Raw genomic sequence first — 14,610 nt, forward strand, 5'->3', positions numbered from 1 at the left:
TCAATAAAACCTGAAAAGAACAGCCACCCTCATTCAGAAGAGAATATTACAAGTGCAAAGTTACTGCTCCCTTTGCCCTCCTATCTCCAGTTTCTCCACACAATCCCAATCCACTTCTGCCAGCAGCTAAAATGCAGTATTACACAGGCTCTGTCAGAACAGACAATAGTCCAGAAGGCGGCAGCCCAATACTCTTCCTGCTTATGTTCCTGCTTCTTTTTGGCAACAACCCACCCTTAAATTGGATTAAGTGTAACATGAACTGTACCCTCAGGTATGATGACAAAGCAACTCAGACAATCTCTCACCCAGATTTCAATCAGAATTATCTGGGCTACTTTGGGCAGCTTAGATCACAGTCTTTACTAACCCAGACAATTTTAACTGAAATGGATTAGACAGTACCCGAATGGGCAGATCCACTAACAGAGGCAGGGAAATAGTAAACTCCAACAGTCAGAAGCAGTCATGTCTTTCATTGATACAATCAGAGCTAGAAGAGGCTGTCCCCAGCCCAAATTCTGGTACTTTTCCCAAAGCTTATGCGCACACAAGTGTGTATATGCACTGCAGGATAAGATGTGAAACATTCCCAAAGGAGTAGGTAGGGGCTGTATTTCCTGGCATATCCATAACCTTGCAACCTTAGAAATAAGCAAATTCAGCTCTCTATTTAAACTTATGTTTGAAAATTCAAATAAAAACAGTAAGTTAACAAAGGTCGACAGGTAAGAAACAAAATTATGAATAATTAGAAAGGAATCTTTGCAACAGGGTTCCTGAAAGAAACTTGAATCTCGCTTCTCATTCAGTAGATTGTATTAATTAATAATGTAGAAATGAGTGATTCATCAAGCATCTGAGTCATTTCTACCTGTATTTGCTGTATATCTCTTCCCCCCCCCCCCCCCCCCCCAGCTATATCCAGGTAGTATAAAGCTACAACTTTACACTGGTATGGTCAGGCACAAAAAACTAAGTCACATGGTATTTTTCAAGTAAAACTGAATCATCTAAATGACAAAGAATAAACAACGAAGGAGCTCACTGCAAAAAGGATGTTGACTTCCTACCCTTAAAGAAAAGGTGAGGAGGAGGGAAGAAGCAAGTTCCATCTCCAGCCTGATTCAACAGGTTTGTCTTCTCATTTTTATTTCTTCAACTTGTCTTATTATTTTAGTAACTTAGCTGTTCATGTCTTCCTTTTCCAAAACTCCATGCCCTGTCATACCATGTCAAACTCCATGCCCTGTTATATGCTACTTAATTTCTATACCAAATTGGATTGGGGGCGTGGGGAGGGGAAGAGAGAGGTGGGAGAAGAAGGCTCCTTGTCACAATATCACAATTTATACAAAAGATAAATCTGTCTCAGAGGGATCATGTTAAATGACTAAAACAGTTGTGCTTGGGGGTTTTGTGGGGTTTGGGGTTGTTTTTTGTTGGTTTGTGGGGAGTTTGGGGCGTTTGAGGTTTTTCTTGTTTAAGGTTTTTTTACAGGGATATCAGTCCAAAATTTATCACAAGTAACAGTGTCTGTAATTTTCCAAGTACTTTTGCCAGTATGTCCTTTTAAGCCACAATCCTTTTTAGAGAGGTGTATTACTAAGCAGCACTAAAATAATGGGAGCCACTTAAAAGGCTCTACCACAAATTCTATTTAAGAGTTTCTGCCATTGCTACCATTAATGCAACCATACCTATGACAGCACAACCCACACCAAATTGTCACCACATACTGGTTTCTTAGCTACTCTTTTGCATCAGTGCAGTTTCATCACTGGCTTCAGTGATCTATGCGCAGCTTGTTGGTAGCACAGGAGGACTAGCACACTGCCCATGGCTATCCATCCTCACTACTTGGGCCAGTACCATTTTAGATTGACCTGGGTTCATCAACACAATCAACTGGTTTCACAGTGGTTTATACAACTCAACTAAGGCAACCAAAAGGCATGCTGCTGCTTTGAAGATCCCTTCTTTCCCCTTCCTCCACTTTCACTCACATGGTTCTACTCTCTCTCTCTTGCACTTGAAGGCTTTTCTTGAGCCAATCTCAACTCACAAGCCCAAGACCTAAATCATCTAGGCTTAGGTTTCCAACAGGTTAGCAAATTAAACTAGAGCATCCTGGAAACCAGCAAGTGCTAGGACAAGTGCCAAGTAAATGGTAGGATCACATGGCTGAGAGCATGACTCCCCATTTATGCCAAAAGGAAAGCCATCAGAGAGAATAAAATTAGGAGAAGACTTGGATCAACACGTGTGCTTCTTGTTCCCTTCCTTGATTGCTATTGCTATTTGTCTAATCTTACTGAAAGCCAGTTCAGAGCTAAACCAACAAAAAAAAAAAAACAACAAACTTTTTGTTTTGGTTTTGTTTTGCAAGGCTTGTTTTCTAGCAATTTAATTCTCTGAACTAGCTCAGCAAAGGAATCAGGCAAGCATCCACACCAGTGCAGAGAGGGGGGCAGGAACACACAGGGAGAGGAGAACAGGCTTGGGCTGATTTAAGCTGTCATTGAACTGCATATCCTACAGCAGATCTACACCACACTGTAGTTAGAACTGACAGTAATCTCTGCCTTTAACAACAGGAAGACTTTACCTCTGATGAGAGCATATGAACAGCACTGAAACATCCTAAGCAAAGTTTAACTTGGGCACAAGCTTGGACAATTACACATTAAAGCAGAATCAGATTACTCTTACCTTCAGAGATACTACAGACCATTAGCTAATTATTCCCCCAGCAACATCCTTGTGAAAACGTATTCAGTAATTCCCATTACATGGATGTAGCCCAGAACAGCTTAGCAAGCAAAACTGGTGATAAACTCAGGACTGGAACACAGTAAATCCTCTATACCAAATGAACACTTCACCATTCAACTGTGTTGTTTATTAACCCTAAACTAATTCAATTAGTTTCAATAAGCCAGTAACAGTCTATTAAAAATTCCGTTTGCAAAGATATTGTAACACACTGTAGAGCTCATAATTCATAACACTGTTATATTAACAGATGTGGATATTTCATAGCTACTTGTGAAATAAGAAACTTGGGAAAGGAATAATACTGAGATCTTCAGTTTATTTCCTTTTTTTACAGAGAAAAAATAAGTGCGCATTAAGTGGCACGAGTCCTATTCACACAATAAAGAAATTTAAAGAACTATAGAAAGGAAAATACATCTACATAGATATTTTTTCTTAGGTTAGGAATTGCTAAACAGTTGCAACTGAAATACAAGCAACTACTTAACACACATTAAACAAGACCAGAATCTTTTTTTTTAAATGTATCTCCCCTGCTCAGTCCAACAAATCCCACCCCTTTTTTGCCCTGTATAACAAAGTAATACATTAGGAAAGGCAGTGAAGAAAATTTGTTAACAGAGGAGCAAATCTAGGTAGTAGTAAACAGCCAGCACTGTAAGTCTATCCAGCAACATTAGATAATCTTTCATTCACATACTAACTTAAGCACTCCAACCAAGCATATCACATTTGGGACATTCAAGTCATATTTAATTTTGTTCAACACCTTCTTTTGACAACAGCTTTGTCACAGAGACTGAAAATACATATGTCATAAAAGCTAGTCATTTGCCATGACTGTCACTGATTCTCTCAAGATGAAAATAATAAAGCCGTAAGTGCAAGTAGCAGAAGCTGCTGCCTCATTGTCGGCTACATGAAGTATCAGCATTGAGATTATTATCTTATGGGCAGTAATAGTTTGGATTCTGGAAAAAATGTAAGAAAATTAACTGGACTAGGGTTTGCACAAGAAAAATGCCGCAATCTGGTTTGAAGTCTTGAAATCCACAGGAGCCAAAATCTGAGGAAAGCAAATGAAAACTGCTTGCTATAAAAGAAAACTACTGCATGCTATGAAACTACTGCAAATTTGCTGAGAACAAGGACAGAAAACCAACATTTCTCTAAAGGAGATGAACACTATTTAACAGAAAAGCTGCTGCTGACAGATGACAGAAAAAAAAATTCTGGACAGCATGGACAAAACATTTACCCCAAAATATTTGCATCCTTGAGCATCTGAACATAAGGAAAAGAACAAAAATATGCTACGCTAAACACAAAATTTACCACCTGAAATTTGACAGAGATTAATTGACAATGGTGTCCAAAATCTGGGTAAGGCATTATTACAATCGAGCAGAAGTAGAAACAGCACTTCTTCACACCACGCAAGAGATTCCCAATGCAGAATATGTTGGTACTTCCCAGGTTTTAGGGACAGAGTTGAATGCTACCTCACGGATTCCACTGAGGCAACATCAGCACCATTACTCAACCAAAACAAGAATCCAGAAGCTATCCACATTCAGCATCATTAAATCAGCATTAACACTTACTGCTTGAATTATTACTGCAGACTAATCCTTGAGAAACTGGTAGCGACACAAAACCTGAGATTTTTTTTTCCTGTTAAAATGAAAGGGTGGGAAGTGTAGATTCTTCCCCCTTCCTTCTAGAAAGGGAGGAGGAAGCCCCTAGCACCTCTAGTTGGGCATCACCATATTGTCACACACGTTCACAACTCTGCACCACATGCAGCAGCATGGCTACTGACACAGCTTAGCCTGTTCTCCAACCAGCTCTCAGACTGGTCAGTTTTCTTTGAAAAAAGAAAGGAAAAAAGAAAATACATGAGAAAAAGGGCAGAAACACCTTGGTAAGTGAGCAGAGGTAATCAGGCAGGGGAACTATTTCATGGGGAGGACAAGCCTTCTTCTGTCTGTAATAAAACAAAAACTGAAAGGACAGCAGAAATAGGAGAACATTATTTCCCTGGTAAGAATTAGGAAGCAACAGTAGCACAACCCTCCACTGTAACCACAGTCCACAGGGAAGAAAAAGTTTCTTTTACTCTCCCATTCACCACCGATAAAGCTCCAAGAAGCAGCTAAAAACCCCACCAGTGATAAACTAACATAGAAGTCCTTACTCAAGACTAAGAAGTAATACCCACTTATCAGTCTCAGCACATTCTGACAATTGAAGATGACACCGCAGTTTGGAAAAAGGGGCTTCCACTAATGTGTTCCTGACAGGCTTCACCGGTGAGGATGCATTTCTATCCACATCACGTTCCAGTAAAATTTTAAGCTACAATACAGGCACACAAATATATGTTTGAGAGAAATACATTTGTATTTTGGCATGTAAACACCTGAATTCAGAGTTATAAACCCCAGCTCTGCCAGAAGACCACACAAGGCCACCGTTCAGTATTCCATCCTGTGAAAATTACTAAAACCTCGGTGACAAAAGAAATTTTGTTTGCAAGATGCAATACATTTTTATCATGCTGGATAAAATATCTACAATCTCAGCAGTGGTTAAATTGCTGCTATAAAGGAAATTGTCCTCAGATAAATGGTTTCCCTATGAGAAGGTTTCAGTGCTACACCTCATCCCAGGTCAATAAATCAAATTAACTGCACCTTGTCCTCTGGCCAATGACATCATCGGCTTGACCACATCTTGTGGAGCGAGTGCAGAAACATATGCTATTTAAGGCATGAAATCATATTACTGCTTTTTGTCCAGCCAGCCTTGTGCTGCTGGTCTGTGAAACAGTCACCTGAACAGTCTCATTACCACTTCTACACATTTTTTTCCTTCTAGTATTCAAGGCCTGTCTTCACCAAGGGTGAAGAAAAAGGATAAATAACCCGAGTTATTATTTTTTAAATCAAAATTCTTTTCACTAGCTGCAGCATAGTATTTTGTGACAGATTAAATTTAGCACCAATTACAAAATACACCATCTGCATTTGTATGTTAACTCTCTTCCTAGTCAAGTTGCAAAGATTCTTACATGCTAATCTGGCACTGTTACTTTGAAGTACCCTGCTGTTAGGTCCTTTTTCCCCACGGGGCGAAAACAATGGTCACTAATGAAAACCTCCAGTTTCAGCTGAAACCCATCCCCACACAAATATTTCCTCCCTTTTTTTTTTTTCTAATTACTACCTCTTTCTAATAAACTAGCCCATTTGCTTGCTTTCTCAGTAGACCAATATCCAGCTCAAAAATGAATTACTCCAGGCAATTTAAGATTAATTTCAATTTTCACTTGGTGTTCTTATGATACAATCACAGAAAACTTATCTTTCTAGACCCTGTACTGTCTAGTGGTATCTTCTGTCATGAAAGTCAGATCTAAATAAAAAGGGAAAATAAAAGAAAACCCAGAACAGTCAAAGATACAAGCAGTGACAAAAACATCTGACACACCACACTGTTAGGCTGCATCCACATTAAGCAAAAAGGTGAATAAGATTATCTCCAATGTATTCAATTCTGTTTTGTGTTCAGAAGGAGGAGGAAAACTGTTCAGATTTTGAGTGTGTCTTCTATAGCTCTCTCAGTGCCAGGAAACGTAAATTAGAAGCAACTCTCCTTTAAGGAAAAGAATCAAGGACAAAGGGACCAAAAATGCCCAAGCCTCTGAAAACCAGATATGAAAGGAACACCTTTAGTCTTGAGTTGTTATAAATTAAAAATAAGCTCCTTATTTAAAAGACATGAGTGTTTAAGAATCTATGAGCAGATCTGATACTGCTCAAGCCCCAGGAGGGTTTTGTTTTGGCTGGCAGGGGTGGAGTGGAGATGGGGGGGGTGTCATTTTGGTTATTAGTAAATAAATCAAGCAGCAGAGAGCGAGGCCTAGGCGCCTGCCAGAGCAGCCAGGGCCTAGCTCTTCCCCCTCCTCTCCTTACACACAGCCTGGGCTTGATCTCGGGGCCCTGTGGGTTGCCAAGAAAATTTTAAAAAAGCGAGAGAGCGAAAAAGAAGAATCGTACTGAGCCACAAAAGCACATGGGGCGAATGTAAAATATAAACACGGCGTTGGGCTCTGAGTGGCTGTTATTAAAGGTCTGAATTACTAAACATGAGAGGCGGGGAAAGCCAGGCGGCCATTTCAATAATATAAACCTCCCCGAATTAGACATTATTCAAATGAGAAGGAAAGAGAGAACGATCGAGCGAGGGACAGGGACGTGACCCGCAACCCCTGTGCCAGCCCACTCGAGCTGCCACCACCACCACCCGCTCCTGCCCCAGCGCCCAGGGCGAGGGGACGTGAGCCCGGGTGCCCAGCACCCTGAGGGGAGCGTTTGCTCCGGGGCCGCAGCGCCCTAGTCCCCGCAAACCCTCGGAGCTATGAGAGCAGGAGGGCAAAAGGGGAGGAGGGCAACCACCTCTGCCAGGGCAGATCCAGCCTTCGGGGGTACAAAACATGCGGCCTTTCCCGTTGGAGGGAGCACTGAGAAACTCTGCCTGCACACCCCACAAGTCACCCCACACTGAACCTACCCTTGGGGGGTGGGGGGCAATTTGCATAAAAAGCCAAACAACGCTCTCATTCTGCCTCCTTCCCGAGGCCATCCGCACCTATACACCCCATGCCTGCAGGCCCCAGGCTCTGGGGAAATAACCTTGGCTGGGGTGATGCGGGGGGGAGTTAACGAGAGGAGAGATGAGGAAACCAAGTCTTCCTCACTCACCCGGCCGCACCGAGGGATCAGCACTCCCGTCCCCCTCCGTCCTACCGCCGGGGGAACCTGCCCCACTCGGGGGGCCGTTCACCTCCCTCCAGGCCGGCGGGCCGTGCCCCCCCTCCCTCTCGGCCGGCGTCAGGACCGCTCCAGCAGCATCCATACCCCCCCCCCCCCCCCGCCATGAATATGTAAAGCGGCTTTTATTGTAGGCGTGCGTGCGTGCGGGCCGGGGGGGTGAGCAGCTACCCATCTCGGGCCGCTTTTGGGTGCGAGGATGCATCCCCCCTCATGGCTTCATCCTCACCCCTCCTCCCGACCCCCCCTCCCAACACCAACTCCCCACCCCGACCCAGCCGCCTTGCCGTTGCGCCGCCGCCCCCCATCACCCCGCTGCCTGCCCCGCCGCCGATGCCCCAGCATGCGGACGGGTAAGAGTGCAACTCCGTGTGAGGGTGGGAGCGTGTGTGTGTGTGTGTGTGTGTGTGTGTGTGTGTGTGTGCAGATGCATGTATATGTGTATCTCTCTGCACGGGGAGGCTGCTTTCCTTCTCTCTCCCCCCTCCGCTCCCTCCTGTGCCGTTAATTATAATAATCCTGAGTACTAATAAATTATGCTAAGCTGGGCGGGCAGGCGGCGGGGGGGCCCCGTGTGCGAGTATGAATATGAATATGTAAAACGCAGCGTCACGTTCCTGTATATGTTGGGATCGCTGGGTGGCGTGGGTGGGGGACACGGATCCTGTGGTGGTTCACTCAACCGTCACCACCCCAGTGTCTGATTCGGGGGGGAGGTGTGCCCCCTGCGGCGCCGGGGGGGCTTCGGGAGGCCGCGGCCATGGGTTAACGGCGGCGGTGTAGGCAGAAACCGCTGCCATTGAGGAGGGCGGGTTGTACTCCCCGTGTCTCATGCAGCTTCGGTGAACTGTTCTGCCGCCAGGTCGACCGGGTGTAGCGGGAGTGGTTAATCGCGGCACTAACAGGGGGGAGCAGATGACACTGGGTTCAAATGCAGCCGTTGGCCTGAAAGGGCGTTTCGGAAAGAGCTGTTACTGGCAAGTGACGGTGTGAAAATACCTGTCGTAGTCGCGCCTGCACGACAGGTACTCCCTAAGCTCAAAGCAAAATGAATCCCATGTGAATAAAGAGGAATTACGTGCAGAGGAAAATGTGTGCGACCCGCGGTTGTCCGTGGAGGAGGGCAGAAGTGGTGGCCTGAACAGGGCGATTGCTCAAGAGGCGATTCTCCTCTGTTAAGAAACGCACACTGATTTCCACACAATTTATCCTTCCTTCTGGGCAGTACAATGCTCCTGGGGTGTCTTTCTCAACCAAGTATTTCCACTTACTGAATCAGTTTTGACTAACGTGAAGAGGAAGTCAGGCTTCTTGCCTCCCTCATTAAAAAGCAGTAAATAATAAGAGAATACAGGGACCAACAAATAAATTTAGCTTTAGATTCAAAACTTCCAAATGGGGACAGGCAATTGGCTAAGCAGGCAGAGGGGCAAAATTCAGCCGATTCTTGACAGATTTGGCAGAGTAAAAATAGAACTTCCTCACATGCTTAACCTTAATATTGCATAAATACAGGTTATGCCTGATCTTTGTAATGTACATCCATAAAAAGCAAAAGAAGATACAGAAGGTGGTGCAGAATGGCATTCATTAAGGACTACACCTTAATGGTTTCCAAGAGTCATTAACTTAAAGAGGTCAGAGTCCAAGCCAGATTTTCTTCTGGGGCTCAAAACCTTTGTGGAGTAAGAGGAGGCAAGGATCTGTTCTTGCATGTTGTTGCTGAAGGAACTGCAAGTTGTGTCAGAGGCAGTCACTAGATTTTTTTTTCATTGTGAAGAAAGAGCCAAAAAAGAAAGGCTGAAGGAGGGAAACAGCAGGGTTTCTCTCCAAGGGCTGAATCAGAAAGGTAATTTTGACTTTTTTATTTAAAAATAAGTTCCTCTAGTAATGGGATTTTTTTTTTCCACACTACAAAAAAACCTCTTGATACTTCAGATAACATTAGCAGAAATGCACTGTGCTATGAAAGTGAAAATGTTCCACTAACACTGTTCGTACTCTCATATGTTCATTAATGGTCCTCCATACTAGTAATTAAGAGCTTTGTCTCTGGAAGATCTGTGTTTCACTCTCAGAAGTGAACGTGTAAACAAAGGCATACTGTCACGCTCCTCTTCTGTTCAGCCATGATCCTTGCAGGCCAGTTAATCCAGTTTTATGGCCACACAGTGGCTGCACTGCAACAGATAAAGGTTTAGAGAAAGGGCTGGCTAGATTAAGACTCTGCACAGCTCTAATCCTGCCTACGCTGAATATTCTCTTTCATATCTTCCCATCTCACCTGTAGACTCTTCTCAGTCCTGCATGCTACTTCCTACTAACCTCCTCCCTCATAGTAGCAACTTCTCACAGGTGAGAATTTGCTCCCATTACTACACCTTTCCTCTTGCTCAGCTGCTGCAGTTAGCTGGAACCCATAGCTGCCAAAGAAAAGATGTCTGAAAACAAACAGATGGGTGGGTTTTTTTATGGAGGAGTGTGCTTTTTCAGTTTTGTTTGGATTTGTGTTTGCTTTTTTCCTATTGTTACTAACTTGCTCCATGTTTTCTAATTGACCAGCTATAAAGAGAACTTTGTTCTGTTTGGCCACATAGCTGAGCTCCCTTTCTCTTTAAAGGTTGCTCTCAACCTATATCTGCATCCTCTTCCCTACTTTACTTTGAATGCATCTCTATCCGATGCCTTCCCCAAGGTGTCATACATCCCTGTGGCTATATATCCAGGAAAGCTAGCCAAATCATTAGTGATTAATAATTTATAAGATAAATTTTACCTCTCTTTCAGTTGTGAGTTGTCTGCAAACAGCTTGTGATTTCTGCAAACTTATTATTTGGTGTTACTTTCCACATAATGCCTGACTGGTGTCATACTCGTGAGCAACTTGCTGGAAATACTTGAAATTTGAGATAATTGGACACAAAAATGATACAAAGCTTCCTGCAAGAAGCTGAGCACTCTGGAGTCATAAAAGTGTGAAACTGAGTTGTTTGACTGCAGTCAGCGAGACTAGGCTTACAATGGTGCTTAGGAACACACATCCTCTGCTCAAACACAGCCTAAGGCAGGGAGCACCTTGTGGTACTCCATGTTCCTGTTCTCTTACTGGACATGTCAGCCTTGTAGAATCACCTCTTGCTTTAAAAATATTTCCTGACTGTGAAAAACAATATAGTGTTAAAATTCAACACACCTGTAAAGGGAAGAAATAGTATTTCAGGATCTTTTAAAGCTCTGCAGTATGTCTCTGTCCTTTGTCTGCATTTTGATCAAGACACCTCCTAATTCCTGTCTCTCCTTCGTCTGTTCTTGTGCGAGTAGCCCAAAATTTTCTGTGATCGCTGTATTACTTTTTGAATTGTCTGTCTCCTGATAGAATTAATTCAGTAGTGTTTCAGAGACAATTTTTATTTTTTAAGGTGGGGAGGCAGGGGACAAAAGAAACAGAAATCACAGTATTTAAGCAAAAAGCACATTGGAAAGGAAATTACCCTTTTCCTCACACAGTTTTAGAGTACAGAGAAATGAAGAGCGAACATACCTGCTCTGCTCCAATTCCACTGTGCCACTCAGATGTGAATCCCAGATGCTGCTTTTCTCACACAATATCCCTTCTTTCTATCCTCTTTACAGATGATTTCCTTCCAAGGAAGCCCTATTTCTAGAGTCACGGTTGCTTCAGCATTCCCTTTGGTCCTTTAGGTACTGCAGCAGAGGCTTCTGCCATGAAAGTCATTCTTTGCCCCTTAGACTTCTGTGCATACCTCCCCAAAACCTCTCAACTCATTCCACTTTCAGACTGCTGAGACTGCTTCACCTTTAATTAAACTTACCTTTGCGTCTCTGTTTACCGTTTTTCATGTGTAATACATGCCCTTTCCCAGAGACTGGCAGTCTCTCTGTTCCAGTCTCATTTTTTGAATGTGCTATCAATAAATGAACAACAAAAGACCATCCATGTCTCAAAAAGGTTGTAGTTAGAGAGATGGCAGGCAAAGAGCATGTGAAAAATTGGATTAGTAGCTCCTTGATTGAGGAGAAGTCATGAAAAGCAGTAGAAAGACCATGCATAGCTCCTCCAGTGTCACAGCATCATCGGTGAGACTCAGCCTTGGGCCTAAGTGCTCTGAGGCTGTGGTGTTCAGTACTTTAACCACAAAGCTGTTTGTCCTTTCTCTTGTGTTGCTCCCCACCCTCCTCCTGTTCCAAGGGTGGCAGAGACTCTCTGCCCTCACCCCCAAGGTGTGGGACCCACCAGCACCATCCCTTTCCAGTATTATGCTCTGCCCTGCTTTCAAAGCTCCTTCTTGTGCACCTTGTGAGTGCACAAACAGCAGAGGAATGGAGACTGTCCATTGCATATATAGGCTGTTATTTTCCCCTGCACATGCTGCTGGCTGCCTTTGACCAGATTGCTTTCCAGCTCTGTTTTCATCCCCCTTCTGTTGTCTCTGGATTGGAGAAAAGATGAGCTGGAATCTCTCATTTCTGAGACTTGTTGCCAATCCTCTGAGTCTCCCAGCTAATGAAGTTGTAAGCAGGGAACTTGTTCCATCTTATAATACTCTGCCCCTCCCAGGTGCAGCTAGCTGCTTTTTTGAAGGTAAGAAATGGAGCACAGACAGAAAGAAGCATATTTTTCATATTAAAAAAAAAAAAATAAAACCCATAATTCAGAACCTTCACACATCCTCAGGAAAGGGAGAGGTAATCACTAGGAGGACTCTTATCTTTTCAGGTGGGTTCTTCAATCTGTTTCTTGCTGTCTGCTGCTTTGGCTGCACTTTTTCTAGCTTAATTTTTTGTATGCATTTAAATGGTGGTCATCAATGCAGCATCTGAGCGCCTTCCAATTTTAATCAATTACATCTTACAAATCAATTTAGAAGGTACAGGAAAATTATTACTGTGCTTTTTTAGCAATGGTAAACTAAGGCAGAGAAATTCAGTAGCTGCCTTCAGCTGCATGTGTGGCTGGGCAGCCCAAGAAGAGAAGCTCTGATTCTCTACAGTGCCTTGATTGAAAGGCCCCAGAGATCTGCAAGGCTGGATCCATCTTAACCTGTCTCTCTACTCTGAGAGGAACAACAGCAGGGTCCTACAGCTTGATTCAGATCTCTTGCAATTGCCTGATTCAAGTTGCCAACTCTAAAGCTGCCACAGATTTGCTTTCAGTGGTTTTCTCTGCCTTCTCTTACTAAAGAGGAGCCCTTAAAAATACATATTTTTTGTTATGACGATTATTAACTAAGACTCAGGAAAAACTCAGCTCTTACAGCAAGAATGCTTGCAGTCTGACAGACCCCATATGGAAGGACAGTCTGGTTTGTACCTCTATGAAAAAGAGGGATGAGCTCCTGGTTTTTGATCATACAGCATGCTTTCTGCTGTAGACCTTGGGAATGCTTTGGTGCTGCTTACATGAGGAACCAAATTGGTTTTGACCTCAGTGAAGAGGGGCCAAGAGGGACACATCTGACACCTTTTAGCAACCACAAGGTTTTCTGTGGAATAGACATAGCCTAAGAAACAAGCACACAGCTGGAGTTAGGGTGCTTTTGAAAACATTGTCTCTACCTCCCTTTCTTCCAGGACAGGGTTTTTGCTTATTCCCTCTTCAGAAAGGGACTTTTCTGTCACACAGCCTTGCCTGGCTGAAGATTAGGGATTCTCTCTGCCCCTTCATCCTTGAACATTTCTTTTTAATTTCACAGTTTAAATTCCAATTGTGTAATTACATTCTGCCTACCCCAAATTCCTCTGTAATTTCAATTGGACACGGTGTCCTTCACTGTCTAGGCAGAATTCTTGCAGTGCTGTGGGGCACTGTTAAAAGGCTGCCACGCTCCACTCTAGTCCCATTTCATGTAAATGGGGAAAGAGAATGGACCTAGATCCCTTTGAACTAAAACCGCTGATCCATATAAGCGAGACAGGGCTTGCTATAGAGTGACAAGGCAGTCCTTACCCTATGGCAATACACTGGGCATTTTTTACAATGCCTTAGAGCAGGTTTTTTGGAGTAAAAGTCTAAATCTGTCTAGAGGCATTTCTCCCCCACTACACCATGCCCTTTGATCACAAATAAAGCTGTACAGGGACCCCCCAAACCACTACTTTGCTGAATTTATGTGGCCTAGGAGTACCTGCTCTCACCATTTAACATGGCAGAAATGCCATAGTGATTTAATTTAGGTGCAGGGAGTTGTATCGCAACGAAGGGGTACACAGCACAGATGCCTACTTCGGTAAAACCCTTTACAAACACTGGTGAGTCCTGTTCAGTTTATGACCCAATCCCAACAGTTCTTACACATTTTGCTGTGCCAGCATTTTCCCTCAATCCCTACCCTAGTATCAGTCACCTAAGTCCCAGTTTGTTTTATCACAATATTATTTTTTCAAGTGCTGGTACCTACATTAGTGTGAAAGTATTTCTGCTTCTCCTGCTTCCTCCCACTTTCCACTTCTTTCCTCACTGGTGGCACAACTGCTTACTTGGTCAGTGCACCTGCATGTGGCCCTTCAGGTATCAGAGGCACTCACCTTTTGTATCTCCACCGCCACCGGCTGTGGTCTTGTGTGGAAACTCGGGGTGGAGAAGGGGAGGGAGCATGTGTTGATGGGAGGATACTCCTCCTTCGTGTTGTCTTTTAGAACATCATGTCTCTTCATACAAGTTCTGTTCAGGGTCACAGAAGGAGTTGCTCACCTGGTTTAAGGTGATGTTCTGTGCAGCTCAGCAAAAAGGAATTGGTTTGATACAGAAACTGGAATTATTTGATATTTGATCAACTGAAAGCCATATTTTTTTTCACCACATGTACACCATTGTCAGAGGAAAATGGGGCTGATACAATCATTAGCGACAGAGCCCTTTGCCAAAGTTCGTTTCCCCTTAATGCTAAAGTACCCTGGGTAAATTCTCCTACCACACAGTGGTAAATCTTTACGTGAAATAAACATCATCTCATTGCTTGTAGCACTGTATCTACAT

At 43.5% G+C, this 14,610-nt stretch overlaps 1 protein-coding gene and 1 long non-coding RNA gene across 2 annotated transcripts in view; one reads left to right on the forward strand and one right to left on the reverse strand.

The window, feature by feature from the left end:
- POU2F1 (POU class 2 homeobox 1) overlaps positions 1 to 5,023 on the reverse strand; it is a 101,681-nt gene extending 96,658 nt beyond the window's left edge. Inside the window, exon 1 of the mRNA XM_062614628.1 lies at positions 5,000 to 5,023. The gene's annotated coding sequence lies outside the window, so the exon portion shown is untranslated. The remainder of the gene's footprint in view (positions 1 to 4,999) is intronic.
- LOC134161619 (uncharacterized) overlaps positions 1 to 14,610 on the forward strand; it is a 226,094-nt gene that overhangs the window by 90,708 nt on the left and 120,776 nt on the right. The gene's annotated exons all lie outside the window — the stretch shown is intronic.

The sequence above is a fragment of the Pezoporus occidentalis genome, unplaced genomic scaffold, assembly GCF_034315485.1.
Source record: "Pezoporus occidentalis ecotype Australia unplaced genomic scaffold, CSIRO_AGI_Poc_V1 ctg177, whole genome shotgun sequence".
NCBI lineage: Eukaryota > Metazoa > Chordata > Aves > Psittaciformes > Psittacidae > Pezoporus > Pezoporus occidentalis.